Genomic DNA, 15,817 nt, shown 5'->3' with positions numbered 1-15,817 from the left:
TGAGAACCGTCTTAGTAGACTCTATCCAGATCTGGCGGCAGAGAGGAAGTTGAGACAGGAGCAAGATGCGTATAGAAAAAAATGGCGATTTTCTTCCAAGATCGTTCAGTGCCGACGATCCAGTCTTTGTGAGGAGCTATGGACAGGGTCCAAAGTGGTTTTCAGCAACGGTAATTAAACCCACGGATCCAGATTCTTACCAAGCTGTGACAACAGGAGGCGAGATAGTTAAACGTCACGTAGATCAAATGTGGAAGCGTATTCCTGATCGGTTGACTATTCCGTTTGATCCTAGTGTAGCATCTCCACCAGCACCGAGTTTTGAGACTGAAGTACCATCTTCCATTCCTGCTAGTGCGGATTCTCAGAGTGCAGTGGTTGAGCCTACAATACCAAAACAAGAGTCTTTAGTTCCAGAACAGACTTCAAGAACTTTGAGGCCCAGACATAGCATCGTTAGGCCAAGCAGGTTCTAGGCCAAGCAGGTTCAAGGACTTTGTTCTATCTTAGGACAAAGAGATGTTGTGATGACAGCCGACGTCACCTTCTGTCATCACTACGCGTCAATGACGACAGCCTGCAGTCTCTGAACAGCGGTGCTGCCTTACCTTTCCAGAGAGTATATAAACACGTTACAAATAGATTTTCATTCGCTAATCTTTGTTACTTGCTCCTAGCATGCTATTTGTTATGTTTTGTTAGTTTATTAAATATATATTTTTAGTTATTATGTTTCTTACTTGGAATACAACACCAAGGATATTCAGTTCAACAGTTTTGTTGAAGACTTAATATTGGAATAAATGAAAGTGGAGAGTGACTTGGGGCTGAAACTATCCTGTTCAATCAATATATATATATATATATATATATATATATATATATATATATATATATATATATATATATATATATATATATATATATATATATATGTAATAACAGGGTTGCATCCCTGTTATCATTGGTTACAATTAGCTCAAATAATTCAGTCGTGAACCAATTATTCCTTCATTAGTTTTATTTACGGATAGGCTGGTAGCTATAACGTTTCACATCCACTCTCCACAAGGGAGGGGATGGACGAAACTCCGGATAGTTCCGGCACTTCTTACATGAAATACATCACACAGCAAGAGTCACGCAAAAACAATCGCTCCTGTATTAAGTACTAACAGAAAATGAGTGAAAAGGCTCAATCGTCGCATACCTTGTAACCCTACGCATTAAGGAAAATCATTTAATGCTTCCTAATATGGAAGTGAAAGAGGAAAAGATTCCGAAAGTAACTCCTTTGCAATATAAATCTAATTATTATTCATTGGTATGTTTTCAGCCTTGAAGTTCCAAAATAGAATATCTCTACACCTATTCTTTACCAAAGACATTTTATGAAAAGAGTTTTAGTACTTTTATTAATACAAAAGTATTTATAATTTTTGTATTACATCCCCCCCCCCAAAAAAAAAAGAAATTTTGGTAAGCCAAAATAAAAAATTTGAACTACTTTAAATTTTTAAAATTTAGGTTGGTACGACTGTTCCTTTTCCCTACTACAAATAACATTTTTTCAATTATGTGTAAAAAAAAACAATTATTTACAATGACAAAAATGAAAACATGATAATGTAATTGATCTGTTTAGTCAACTAAACAGAAAGAAAAATGAAACATATTTATATAACTATTCTACTAAAATTTTCACAAAAAATTTCCTCACACAAAAATGTACACATTTTTTATGCGAACGAACTGGACAACAAGTGTCATTTAATCAGAATTTTAGTTTCTGCGTGGTTAAAAGGGTTATTTACTTTATGAAAATCTGTATTACCCGTTAAAATGGAGGGAAACAGAATTTCATGAAGCACAGTGATATTGAGAGATCCAGATTGGACATATACAAAAATAGTTTATGAAATTTTTCTCACCTTTCATCGCCCTCACATCCAAATGATGCTGAGGTAAACATCTCCACACGCGATTTGGATCTCTCAAAACTATAGGGTTTACTTCTTCCATTGAAGAAAGTAAAAAAAAAAATTCTTTTCCTTTGGACACTATTCATGACTTAATTTCAACATTTGTGGGCTGTTATATTTCCTAAGCTTTGATACATGTACTATTTCAAAATTTTGTTCACCTAAATTATTCTTTTTTATTTATTTTGTAATTAGCTTCTGAAATTTATTGAAGAATTTTATACGGTCCACTAAAAGGAGGTGACAACTTCCTCGTATTAGGATAAGTAAATTCTTCAAACATAACTAATTCATCATTTTTAAAGTCTATATCTAAAAATCTAACATCATAATAAATTTTATTCTTTCATGGTATTCTTTACTTCTTTGAATTGCTATTTTTTTAGCTTCCTCAACAGGTGGATAGATTTCTTCCTTTAAGAGATTTTCATAGGGGAGTCTTCCATGCACGAGGTATGCAGGTGGAAATTTTGTTACAGAATGGGGAGTTAAGTTATGAGTATTAACTATATCTTTTAACAAAGTAGGCCAGGGAGTTTTAGTAGGTTTTTCATTAATTTTACATTTTAAACGCGTAATTATTGTTTGACCAAGGCCTTGCCATTAGACGGCGGATGATATGCTGTTGTCAATAATTGTTGAATTTTATTATGTTTCGAAAACTTTTTAAAATGAGAAGAAGTAAAGGCAGCGTTTCGATCACTCAACAAAGATTTAGGAATTTGATTTTGAAAAATTTGATGTAAAAAATTAGTATAAGTTTCTGAACTAATGGATTTTGACACAAAAGCCCAAATGTATCTTGTGAGGTGGTCAATAATTAAAGTTAAATATTTTTTTGTTGAATTATAGTAATTTAATCCACCAACACTATCTATTGCTAGTAAGTCAAAAGACTGATTAACAGGGGGTAAGGATTGTAATAATCCAAATCCTTTTCGTCGCGGTATTTATTTAATTGGCGCGAATGACAATGCTTACAAAAATTTTGTTATATCTGAGGTTATGTTATTCCAATAAAAAAACGGGGTTATTAAGTTAATAATTTTTTGTATTCCTGGATGATTAAATTTCTCCTGAGCAATTTGCTGTAGTTTTAATATCAACGAAAATGGAACAACTATTTAAGTAAAATTTTTCTCACGTACACATAAAACATAGGTTAATATCAGTAAAATTACCTTGTAAGTTATAATTCCTTTGAGCTTCACTTATTTCACTCAATTTTGACAAATGTGATACATGAACATTATTATTTTTACTATTGATTTTGACAAGTGAATATGTTGCATCTCTCGAAAGCCAATCAACTTCAAAATTAGTAGAACCTTTTGTGTATTTAATATCATATTCATACATACTGAACAATAATGACCATCTAAATAATCTACCTTTTAAATTTCTGAAATTTTTTAGCCAAACTAAAGCAGCATGGTCAGTGTGTATGGTGAATTTTTGGCAAAACAGGTAATGATGGAATTTATTTAAAGAATCTACTATAGCAAGACATTAAAGTTCTGTAATTGCATAGTTTTTTTCTTAGTCCCTTAAGAAACGAGAATGAAAAGCTACAGGATGCAATACACCACGTTCATCTGTCTGTTTTAACACAGCGCCAATTCCAACTAACGATGCATCAACAAAACGATGACATTCATGATTAGGATTAAAAATTTTCAAAATTGGTTTACAAATAATAGCATTTTTTAAAAGTTCAAAAGATTGTTGACACTTTTCTGACCACACCCATTTTACATCTTTCTTTAACAAGTTATTTAAAGGATGTCGAATATTTGCATAACTATCAATAAATTTATTGTAAACATTTATTGATCCAAGAAATCTTCGCAATGATTTCACATTTTTAGGGGGCATTAATTTTTTAATCACTTCGATATTATGGTTATCGAGTGATACAATCCCATTGCTTATTTCATATCCTAAAAATTCTATTTGTTTTTGCAAAAATGAACATTGTGAAAGTTTTAATTTCTAGTTTTCTTGTTTGCAAATGTCAAAAACCTTTTTAAGATGGGTTAAATGTTCATCACAAGAATTAGAAAATATAATGATATCATCAAAATACAGTTTGTAGCAAATTTAATTTTATGTTTATTTAAAATTCTATGAATTGTACGTTGAAAGACGCTTGGTGCATTCTTCCAGCCAAAAGGCAATCTTAAGTATTCAAATAGACCATTGTGAGTAGCGAATGCTAATTTTTCAGTGTTGTCATGTCAACCGACGTCACCTTCCGTCATCACTACGAGTCAACGACGACAGCCTGTAGTTTCTGAATAGCGGCGCTGCCTTACCTTTCTAGAGAGTATATATACCAATTCCTAATAGATGTTCATTGCTAACCTTATTACGTGCTGTAAGCATGTTATTGTTATGTTATGTGTTGTTGTTTTATTAAACTTATACCTTAGTTATTATGTGTCTTACTTGGATACCACCAAGGATATCTCACAATACAATGCGTGGCGACGAGAAGGGATCGTATTCCACTGATCATATTTCACGAAAATTGGAATCCGACCGCACGGCATGACGAAGTTCAACTGCAATTGGATTTTTTGTGAAGATGCAATTGGATTTCAACTGGATTTCTGTGAAGAAGACTGCAGGCCATGAGTTGTTCATGAGATTCAATACCGGTATTATTTAATACTTCCGGTAGGTGTTTTAAATGTTTAAATGCGTTTTTTCTATTTGCGATATTTCATCTGGCTTAAGTTAAATTTCGCACTAAGATGGCGACGGTAGGCTCTATTCAGGAATTTGACACTTCAAATCCAAATTCATTCGATTTATATGCTGATCAAATTACTTACTTTTTGGAGGCTAATTCTATCGTAGATGATAGTAAAAAGCGTGCGACTCTTTTAGCTGTTTGTGGAATTAAAACTTTGTCTATAATTCGGACTTTAGTTTCGCCAAAAGAAGTTACAGAATTTAAATTTCAAGAATTAATTAAACTTTTAAAAGAACATTTTTGTCCTAAATCTTCAGAAATATTTCGACGTTTCAAGTTTCATAAAAGATTTCAATCATAGTTAGAATCTGTGAATGCTTTCGTTACTGAGTTAAGAAAGCTGGCCGAAGATTGTAATTTCGGAGAAATTTTGTCAGAACGTTTACGAGATCAATTAGTCTGCGGTATTCGTGATGAAGAGGTTCAAAGAAGATTATTGGCTGAATCCAAATTAACTCTTGAAAATGCCATTTCTGTTGCTGTAGCATCTGAGGTTGCGGCTTCCCAATCAAAGCATATTCATACCCAAAATTCTTCTTATTCTGAGAATTCGGATGTAGTTGATTTTGTACGTGGTAGGAACAAAAGAAATAATGCGCGATTTAGTAAACTAAATTCTAATGTTTCAGGTAGTAGCAAATCGCAAATTCAAAATTCTAAAGTGTGTTTCGGTTGCGGTGGTAAACATCCCTTATGAAAAAATCGAGGTATAAATGAGGTATAAACGAGGTATATTTTAAAGGTATAAAGGAGGTTGTTGTTTAAATACGTCGTAAAGGTTGAAAAGGGTGCAAATGAATACCTCAAAATCAACCTCAAATATACCTTAAATATACCTCCAGAGGTATATATGTTTCAGCCTGAAGTATATTTTTTTACACTTGTGGAAGTATTTATTCAACAACCTAAGGTGTGTCATTTTACACTTCAGGTTATTATAAATCAACCTCAGGTGTATTTTGTTCGACTTCAGGTAATTATTTTTCAACCTCAGGTATCTAATTTTATGCTTGTAGAGGTAAATATTTTTCAACCTATGGTGTGTCATTTTACCCTTCAGCTTATTATAAATCTTCCTCAGGTGTATTTTGTTCGACATCAGGTAATTGTTTTTCAACCTCAGGTATATAATTTTATGCTTGTAGAGGTATATATTTATCAACCTGTGGTGTCTCGTTTTACACTTTTGGTTGTTATAAATCAACCTCAAATGTATTTTGTTCTACCTCAGGTAATTATTCTTAAACCTCAGGTATATAATTTTATGTTTGTAGAGGTATATATTTTTCAACCTAAGGTGGGCTATTTTACACTTCTGGTTGTTATAAATCAACCTGAAGTGTATTTTCAACAATTGGAAAGGTTATTTTTAATTAGCGCCATGTGTTCCATGTTCTACCTTAAGTTATTATTTCGTAACCTCAAGTATACATTTTTGTATTTTTAGAAGTATTAATTTATCAACCAAAGATGTTTTTTTTAGCACTTACGAAGGTGAGGTGTTATACGGACCACCTAGTTTATTAATTTTCAGACTCACTATGTAAAAAATATAATATATATATAAAGATATTATATATATTATATGAAGAATAATGTACATTACATTTTTTTTACTAGTAGAGATCATTTATCAATCTGAAATTTTTAATATTAAACCTTCGGCAGTAATTGCTTCTTTTGTTAAGCTATAAAAGAAAGTTTCAAATGCATAATTCTTCTATAATTTTAATAGATTGATTTAAATCATCTTAAAATAACACTTATCCAAGTTCTACAGTTAGTAACAATTATTTATGGGAGCTCATACTCGTATTTTTAGAAGATAGTTGTCTAAGGTGCTTGAATTTTTAAAGCTATAAAACTACAAATTTAAATAATTAGTCAGCTGAAATTCAAAGTACTTTTATTTAAAACTAAAATTTCACTTTTTTTACAAACCAACAAAATTATTTTAAATACTGTTTCCGTCTACATGTTGAAACTTGTAATTATTGGAACCTAAAAGGAAAAAAAATATAAATTAGTAAGAAAGTCATATTTACAATAATAGTGGCAGGTCTTAAAATATTAGAAAGTATTTTTTTTATCATTTAAATTAACTGGATGAAATTAATTTTCCTTTTCAGATAAATATCTTCTGCCATTTCTATTCAATCCTCGTAGCTAAAAAGCATGTCATGAACACAGCCACAAAATAAAATACACTGAAGACAGTATTACCATTAGCAACATTTACAGAAATTCAAATATACAGGGTGTTTATAAAGTCTCGGACCCATTTTGATGTTTAATAACTCATAAAATAATAAAGATAGATTAAAATTAATAACATAAATGGTTAGATAGACTCAAAAACTTTCGTGAACCTTGTCAATGAACTTCCACGCGTGCCCCCTTCGTCGCACGGAGAATATCAAGTCGATAGTCAATTTCACGCCAGGTAGCGGCAAGCATGTCGGCATCCACAGAGGCTATTGCGGTTGTAATTCTGGCTTTTAGGCCATCAATGTTCGACACGATCCTCCTGTAAACATTGTCCTTTATAAATCCCCAAAGAAAAAAGTCCAGCGCCGTTATATCAGGTGATCTGGGTGGCCAAAGAATTGGACCTCCTCGCCCAATCCATCTTCCTGTAAAATGGTCATTCAAAGAACTACGAACGATGATACCCCAATGAGGTGGTGCACCATCTTGTTGCAAAAAGACATGTGGCTGAAGCTCTTCTAGTTGTGGAAATACGAAGTTTTCCAACATGTCTAAGTATACGACTGATGAGATTGTCTTTTCTGTAAAAAAGAAAGCTACCTGGAGTGAAATTGACTATCGACTTGATATTCTCCGTGTGACGAAGGGGGCACGCGTGGAAGTTCATTGACAAGGGTCATGAAACTTTTTGAGTCTATCTAACCATTAATGTTATTAATTTTAATCTATCTTTATTATTTTATGAGTTATTAAACATCAAAATGGGTCCGGGACTTTATAAACACCCTGTATAATTCCAATCTTATTATGCAATTTTAACGCTTTTTATTTTTCTACACATCTGTAACATTATGGTACTTGTAAGTTTAATAATTAGATTTCCTTCCCTTTCTTTTTTAAAAATCTTTAAACTCAATAAACCTAGTCTATATTTTTCAACTTTTTGTCAGACTTCATGAAACTAGCAGCTTTTTTTTAAATTTTTGACGCTGATTCTGAAAAGGACTTATGTTATTGACAATCACATCAGAGTTTCTTAAAAAATAGTTATTTTAATAATTTTTAATCAATGTAATCAAGAATCTACAATCGTTTAATAAATTAAAATTTTAAAGTTATGTACCAATTTTTATTCTTTATTTACACTCAATCGAATAGAACAAATTACAAGCTGATAAGGAGCATTTATTTTAAAGTTGTGAGTAATTTTACGTGAGGAAAATGTCTAAGAGAGAATGATTTGAAATAATACTTTTAAAATAAGTTAAGTATAATATCTCCTATATAACTTATAATACCGAGCAGAATAAAACTAATAGTTAGTTGTTACAAACACTTGTTTAAATATAAATACACATCCCATAGGATGAAACTCAAAATAATGCATATTACTTACAACAATAAATGTTTTTATTTGCAACTGATTTTATTCAATTCAGGATTAAAATTGCATACTATACTGACTTATTTCTAAAATATTTAAGATTTCCGAAATTCGCACATTTTTGAAGTAGTGAACCATAAACAGCTGCATGAAAAAGCTCATAACATTGAAACAAATTGTCATATAAACTTGAAATCGGATTTAATTTCATTCTGCCCAATATTCTAATAAGTAATAACAATCTGCTTAGTAAGTAATTAACGTGGGTAAAATGCGAGAAAATAACACGTAGTGAAAATAGCAGTTTTGTGATCAAACATGAAGAAGTGAGCTAGTACAGTTACTAGTTTTCAATTATCAAATATCTAGCAAACTATTGTTATCAACAATTACATAAATTCTGTAGTTTATTAGGAGAGATTACTTTTTCTTTTAGGTATAAATTCAGAACTATATCCTAGGGGAAGGGGAAAATCTTTCAATTTTCAATGATTCATTTATAAGAGAAATTATGAACATTTTACTCAATTAATCAGCGTGCATACTGCTACGTTAAAACATATACATTTAAGCAAAATAAAAAGAATAGTTCTATTTGACTGAACTACAAACAATAAAATATACTGTGCACAATCTGCTGTAACGATTCACCAGTAATGTTACCCAAAACAGTGACGAGAAATATTTCGGTTATTCTCTCTTATTGCTAAGCCTACAACGATAGCCTCTAAGAATATCCTCCATCTTAAATTCAGGACGCGTCGTTAAAACAAAAATAATAAAATTTAAGTTTCAAAATTGAAGCATATTTGATTAAAGGTGATAAAACTAAATTAATAAATGTCAAGCACACTTACCGAATTTCGAATAGACTTTCGATTGTCAACACACACGCCATTTGCCGGCTCGCATGGAACTCTGGGAAGTGAGTTAGTTAATATGAAGTGTACTTTAAGCAACCTTAAAACAAGCTTAGGTATAATTAAAATGACTTCAACACCTCAATAAATACCTCACTCTCTTTAGTTGAAATAAGGTATATTTTTTTATACCTCATAAATACCTCAATATCGTTAGTAGAAAAAAGGTATATTTTTTATACCTCGTAATTACCTCACTCTCGTTAGTTGAAATAAGGTTGATTTTTTTATACCTCATAAATACCTCTTTTGTTACAAGTGTAAGAGAAACAACCTCGTATACCTTAAAAATCATCTTATCAGTCTGGATGATTTGAAGTGAATTTAAAACAACCTCAAAATAAGCTTAGGTATAAATAAAATGACTTCATATACCTCAATAAATACCTTTTTATCGTTAGTTGAAATAAGGTAAAAATTTTTATACCTCAAAAATACCTCTTTTGTTACAAGTGTAAGAAAATAAACCTGGTATACCTTAAAAATCTCCTTATCAGTCTGGTTGATTTGAAGTGAATTTTAAACAACCTCAAAACAAGCTGAAGTATATATAAATCAACCTCGTACACCTTAATTACAACCTTTACGAGGTATAATTTTTATTGCTGTTTTCTCTGCAACCTTAAATTTACTTCAAATATACCTCAAAACAACCTTAATACCTCAAAAATACCTCAAATCAACCTTAAATATACCTTAAATTTTCATAAGGGATGAACGTTCAACGTGTAAATTCAAAAATGTAATATGCCATTCTTGTGGTCTTAAGGGTCACATTGTAAAAGTTTGTCGGAAGAAAAATAAATTTGAAAAACAGCGTGCAAATGAAATTGAAGTTCAACCGGAATATTTGAATGTTTTAAGTTCTCAATCTCCGTTTAAGAAAAACGTTATTGTTGAGGTTGATAAGGAAAAATTAGAAATGGAAATTGATTCGGGTTCATATTATTCGATTATTTCTTTGCAAACGTTGAATAAAGTTTTCCGTTCTAAGAAACCCGCGATCGAAAAAACTTTAATTAAACTGCGCGACTTTTCTAAAAATGGGATTTTACTAGCTGGCATATGTAAAGTTAAAGTTGTGCATAACCTTTTCAAATCTAAGTTAGAATTGTTAATTTCAAATAATCCCTGTACGAATATTTTTGGGTATTCTTGGTTTGAACCTTTAGGAATTTCAATAACAGGAGTAAACGAAATTAGAACTGGAATTATCGAAAAAGTTCTTAAAAATTACGATGATATTTTTGATAACAAATTGGGTTCGTATACGGGTAATCCAATATCGCTTCCTATAAATTCGGATATGGCGCCTGTTAGATGTAAAGCAAGAAGCGTGTCTTTGGCAATGAGGCCCAAAATTGAAGCCGCCCTAGCAAAACTTCAAAGTGAAGGAGTTATTGAGGAAATTTCAAATCCAAAATGGTCAACACCGGTTGTTCCAGTGATTAAACCGTCAGGTGAAGTACGTTTGTGCGGTGATTATAAAATCACGTTAAACAAAGCAATGAACGCGCATCCTTATCCAATTCCCGCGGTAAATCATCTTCTTTCTAATCTTAAAGGAGGAGGTTATTATGCTAAGATAGATTTGGCTCAAGCATATTTACAATTACCGGTTGATGATGCTTCCGCTGAAGCTCAGACTATCATCACGCATAAGGGTGCGTATAAGGTAAAAAGACTTCAATTCGGAATTAACGTAGCCCCAGGAATATTTCAAAATTTAATCGAAGATTTGTTTCGAAATTTAGAAGGTGTTGTTCCATATTTTGATGATGTACTCGTCAGAGGAAGTTCGAAGGAAGAGTTAGCCGCTCGTTTGGAACAAGTACTAGATCGTTTGAGAAAAGCGGGACTTAAAGTAAACGGGAACAAATGCTTATTTGGGGTAACGGAAATAGATTTTTTGGGCTACCGTATCGATGCGAAGGGTATCCACCCCTCCAAAAGTAAAGTAGAAGCGATTCATGCTTTTCCGGTACCTAAAAATAAAGTTCAGTTACAAGCGTTTTTGGGTTTGATAAACTTTTAAAATAGTTTTCTAAAGGGCAAAGCTACTAAAGCTGAAGTATTACATAGGCTTCTAGATAGGGATTCAGTGTGGAAATGGTCTGAAGTCCACGATGAAGCTTTTCGGTATTTAAAAGAATTGCTAAGTTCCGAAGCGGTTTTGGTTCCATTCGATGAAAAATTTCCGATAACTTTAGTTTGCGATGCATCTCCGTTTGGCGTAGGAGCTGTCTTAAGTCATGTTCTTGAAAATGGTTGCGAAGCACCAATAGCTTTCGCATCGCGTACGCTCACGTCGACAGAAAGAAATTACGCGCAAATCGACAAAGAGGCGTTGGCAATTGTGCTCGGTATAAAAAAATTTCATCATTTTGTTTATGGACATAAATTCACTATTATAACTGATCATCAGCCTCTGCTAGGAATTTTTTCAAAAAATAAGCCAACTAAAGAAATTTTGTCTCCGCGTATGCTGAGATGGTCTTTAATACTTAATGCATATGAGTATACTCTAATTCATAGACCAGGTAAAAAGATTCAAAACGCAGATTCTTTAAGTAGACTCCCAAAAGAGACTGATAAATTTGAGGTTCCCGCTCCTTTAGAGGTATTGTTTACCGAGGATCGACTTACAAGATCCTCCCCTCGACAACCCACCCTTATGAAAAAATCGAGGTATAAATGAGGTATAAACGAGGTATATTTTAAAGGTATAAAGGAGGTTGTTGTTTAAATAAGTCGTAAAGGTTGAAAAGGGTGCAAATGAATACCTCAAAATCAACCTCAAATATACCTTAAATATACCTCCAAAGGTATATATGTTTCAGCCTGAAGTATATTTTTTTACACTTGTGGAAGTATTTATTCAACAACCTAAGGTGTGTCATTTTACACTTCAGGTTATTATAAATCAACCTCAGGTGTATTTTGTTCGATTTCAGGTAATTATTTTTCAACCTCAGGTATCTTATTTTATGCTTGTAGAGGTAGATATTTTTCAACCTATGGTGTGTCATTTTACACTTCAGCTTATTATAAATCTACCTCAGGTGTATTTTGTTCGACATCAGGTAATTGTTTTTCAACCTCAGGTATATAATTTTATGCTTGTAGAGGTATATATTTATCAACCTGTGGTGTGTCGTTTTACACTTCTGGTTGTTATAAATCAACCTCAAATGTATTTTGTTCTACCTCAGGTAATTATTCTTCAACCTCAGGTATATAATTTCATGCTTGTAGAGGTATATATTTTTCAACCTAAGGTGGGCCATTTTACACTTCTGGTTGTTATAAATCAACCTGAAGTGTATTTTCAACAATTGGAAAGGTTATTTTTAATTAGCGCCATGTGTTCCATGTTCTACCTTAAGTTATTATTTCGTAACCTCAAGTATATATTTTTGTATTTTTAGAAGTATTAATTTATCAATCAAAGATGTTTTTTTTTAGCACTTACGAAGGTGAGGTGTTATACGGACCACCTAGTTTATTAATTTTTAGACTCACTATATAAAAAATATAATATATATATAAATATATTATATATATTATACGAAGAATAATGTACATTACATTTTTTTCACTAGTAGAGATCATTTATCAACCTGAAATTTTTAATATTAAACCTTCGGCATCATCCTTCCTTCGCATCATCCTTCGGCATCATCCTTCAAATGCATAATTCTTCTATAATTTTAATAGATTGATTTAAATCATCTTAAAATAACACTTATCCAAATTCTACAGTTAGTAAAAATTATTTATGGGAACTCATACTCGTATTTTTAGAAGATAGTTGTCTAAGGTGCTTGAATTTTTAAAGCTATAAAACTACAAATTTAAATAATTAGTCAGCTGAAATTCAAAGCACTTTTATTTAAAACTAAAATTTCACTTTTTTTACAAACCAACAAAATTATTTTAAATACTGTTTCCGTCTACATGTTGAAACTTGTAATTATTGGAACCTAAAAGGAAAAAAAATATAAATTAGTAAGAAAGTCATATTTAAAATAATAGTGGCAGGTCTTAAAATATTAGAAAGTATTTTTTTTATCATTTAAATTAACTGGATGCAATTAATTTTCCTTTTCAGATAAATATCTTCTGCCATTTCTATTCAATCCTCGTAGCTAAAAAGCATGACATGTATCACAGCCACAAAATAAAATACACTGAAGACAGTATTACCATTAAAAACATTTACAGAAATTCAAATATACAGGGTGTTTATAAAGTCTCGGACCCATTTTGATGTTTAATAACTCATTTTGATGTTTAATAAAATAATAAAGATAGATTAAAATTAATAACATAAATGGTTAAATAGACTCAAAAAGTTTCATGACCCTTGTCAATGAACTTCCACGTGTGCCCCCTTCGTCGCACGGAGAATATCAAGTCGATAGTCAATTTCACGCCAGGTAGCGGCAAGCATGTCGGCATCCACAGAGGCTATTGCGGTTGTAATTCTGGTTTTTAGGCCATCAATGTTCGACACGATCCTCCTGTAAACATTGTCCTTTATAAATCCCCAAAGAAAAAAGTCCAGCGGCATTATATCAGGTGATCTGGGTGGCCAAGGAATTGGACCTCCTCGCCCAATCCATCTTCCTGTAAAATGGTCATTCAAAGAACTACGAACGATGATACCCCAATGAGGTGGTGCACCATCTTGTTGCAAAAGGACATGTGGCTGAAGCTCTTCTAGTTGTGGAAATACGAAGTTTTCCAACATGTCTAAGTATACGACTGATGAGATTGTCTTTTCTGTAAAAAAAAAAAGCTACCTCTCGTGAAATTGACTATTGACTTGATATTCTCCATGCGACGAAGGGGCCATACGTGGAAGTTCATTGACAAGGGTCATGAAACTTTTTGAGTCTATCTAACCATTAATGTTATTAATTTTAATCTATCTTTATTATTTTATGAGTTATTAAACATCAAAATGGGTCCGGGACTTTATAAACACCCTGTATAATTCCAATCTTATTATGCAATTTTAACACTTTTTATTTTTCTATACATCTGAAACATTATGGTACTTGTAAGTTTAATAATTAGATTTCCTTCCCTTTCTTTTTTAAAAATCTTTAAACTCAATAAAGCTAGTCTATATTTTTCAACTTTTTGTCAGACTTCATGAAACTAGCAGCTTTTTTTTAAAATTTTTGACGCTGATTCTGAAAAGGACTTATGTTATTGTCAATCACATCGGAGTTTCTTAAAAAATAGTTATTTTAATAATTTTTAATCAATGTAATCAAGAATCTACAATCGTTTAATAAATTAAAATTTTAAAGTTATGTACCAATTTTTATTCTTTTTTTACACTCAATCGAATAGAACAAATTACAAGCTGATAAGGAGCATTTATTTTAAAGTTGTGAGTAAATTTATGTGAGGAAAATGTCTAAGAGAGAATGATTTGAAATAATACTTTTAAAATAAGTTGAGTATAATATCTCCTATATAACTTATAATACCGAGCAGAATAAAACTAATAGTTAGTTGTTACAAGCACTTGTTTAAATATAAATACACATCCCATAGGATCAAATTTAAAATAATGCATATTACTTTCAACAATAAATGTTTTTATTTGCAATTGATTTTATTCAATTCAGGATTAAAATTGCATACTATACTGACTTATTTCTAAAATACTTAAGATTTCCGAAATTCGCACATTTTTGAAGTAGTGAACCATAAACAGCTGCATGAAAAAGCTCATAACCTTGAAACAAATTGTCATATAAACTTGAAATTGGATTTAATTTCATTCTGCCCAATATTCTAATAAGTAATAACAATCTGCTTAGTAAATAATTAACGAGGGTAAAATGCGAGAAAATAACATGTAGTGAAAATAGCAGTTTTGTGATCAAACATGAAGAAGTGAGCAAGTACAGTTACTAGTTTTCAATTATCAAATATCTAGCAAACTATTGTTATCAACAATTACATAAATTCTGTAGTTTATTAGGAGAGATTACTTTTTCTTTTAGGTATAAATTCAGAACTATATCCTAGGGGAAGGCTGAGCAGTAGCTTGCTAGTCTCTTCTTCTGCGCCGCCGCGTAAAATACAAAGTTTTATATATATATATATATATATATATATATATATATATATATATAAAACTTTGTATATATATAAACAATAATATAAACTTTACAACAAATATCCAAACGATAAGCATACAGCTATAGTAGAATTTCAAAGCAAAATTGCTATTTTAAAAATCTTTCAATTTTCAATGATTTATTTATAAGAGAAATTGTGAACATTTTTCTCAATTAATCAGCGTGCATACTGCTACGTTAAAACATATACATTTAAGCAAAATAAAAAGAATAGTTCTATTTGACTGAACTACAAACAATAAAATATACTGTGCATAACCTGCTGTAACGATTCACCAGTAATGTCACCCAAAACAGTGACGAGAAATATTTCGGTTATTCTCTCTTATTGCTAAGCCTACAACGATAGCCTCTAAGAATATCCTCCAACTTAAATTATTTAAGATTAGGACGCGTCGTTA

Source organism: Parasteatoda tepidariorum, chromosome 12, assembly GCF_982258835.1.
Source record: "Parasteatoda tepidariorum strain Cologne lab strain chromosome 12, Ptep-v5.0, whole genome shotgun sequence".
In the NCBI taxonomy this organism is placed as follows: Eukaryota; Metazoa; Arthropoda; class Arachnida; order Araneae; family Theridiidae; genus Parasteatoda; species Parasteatoda tepidariorum.
Note: the sequence above shows the minus strand (reverse complement) of the source record.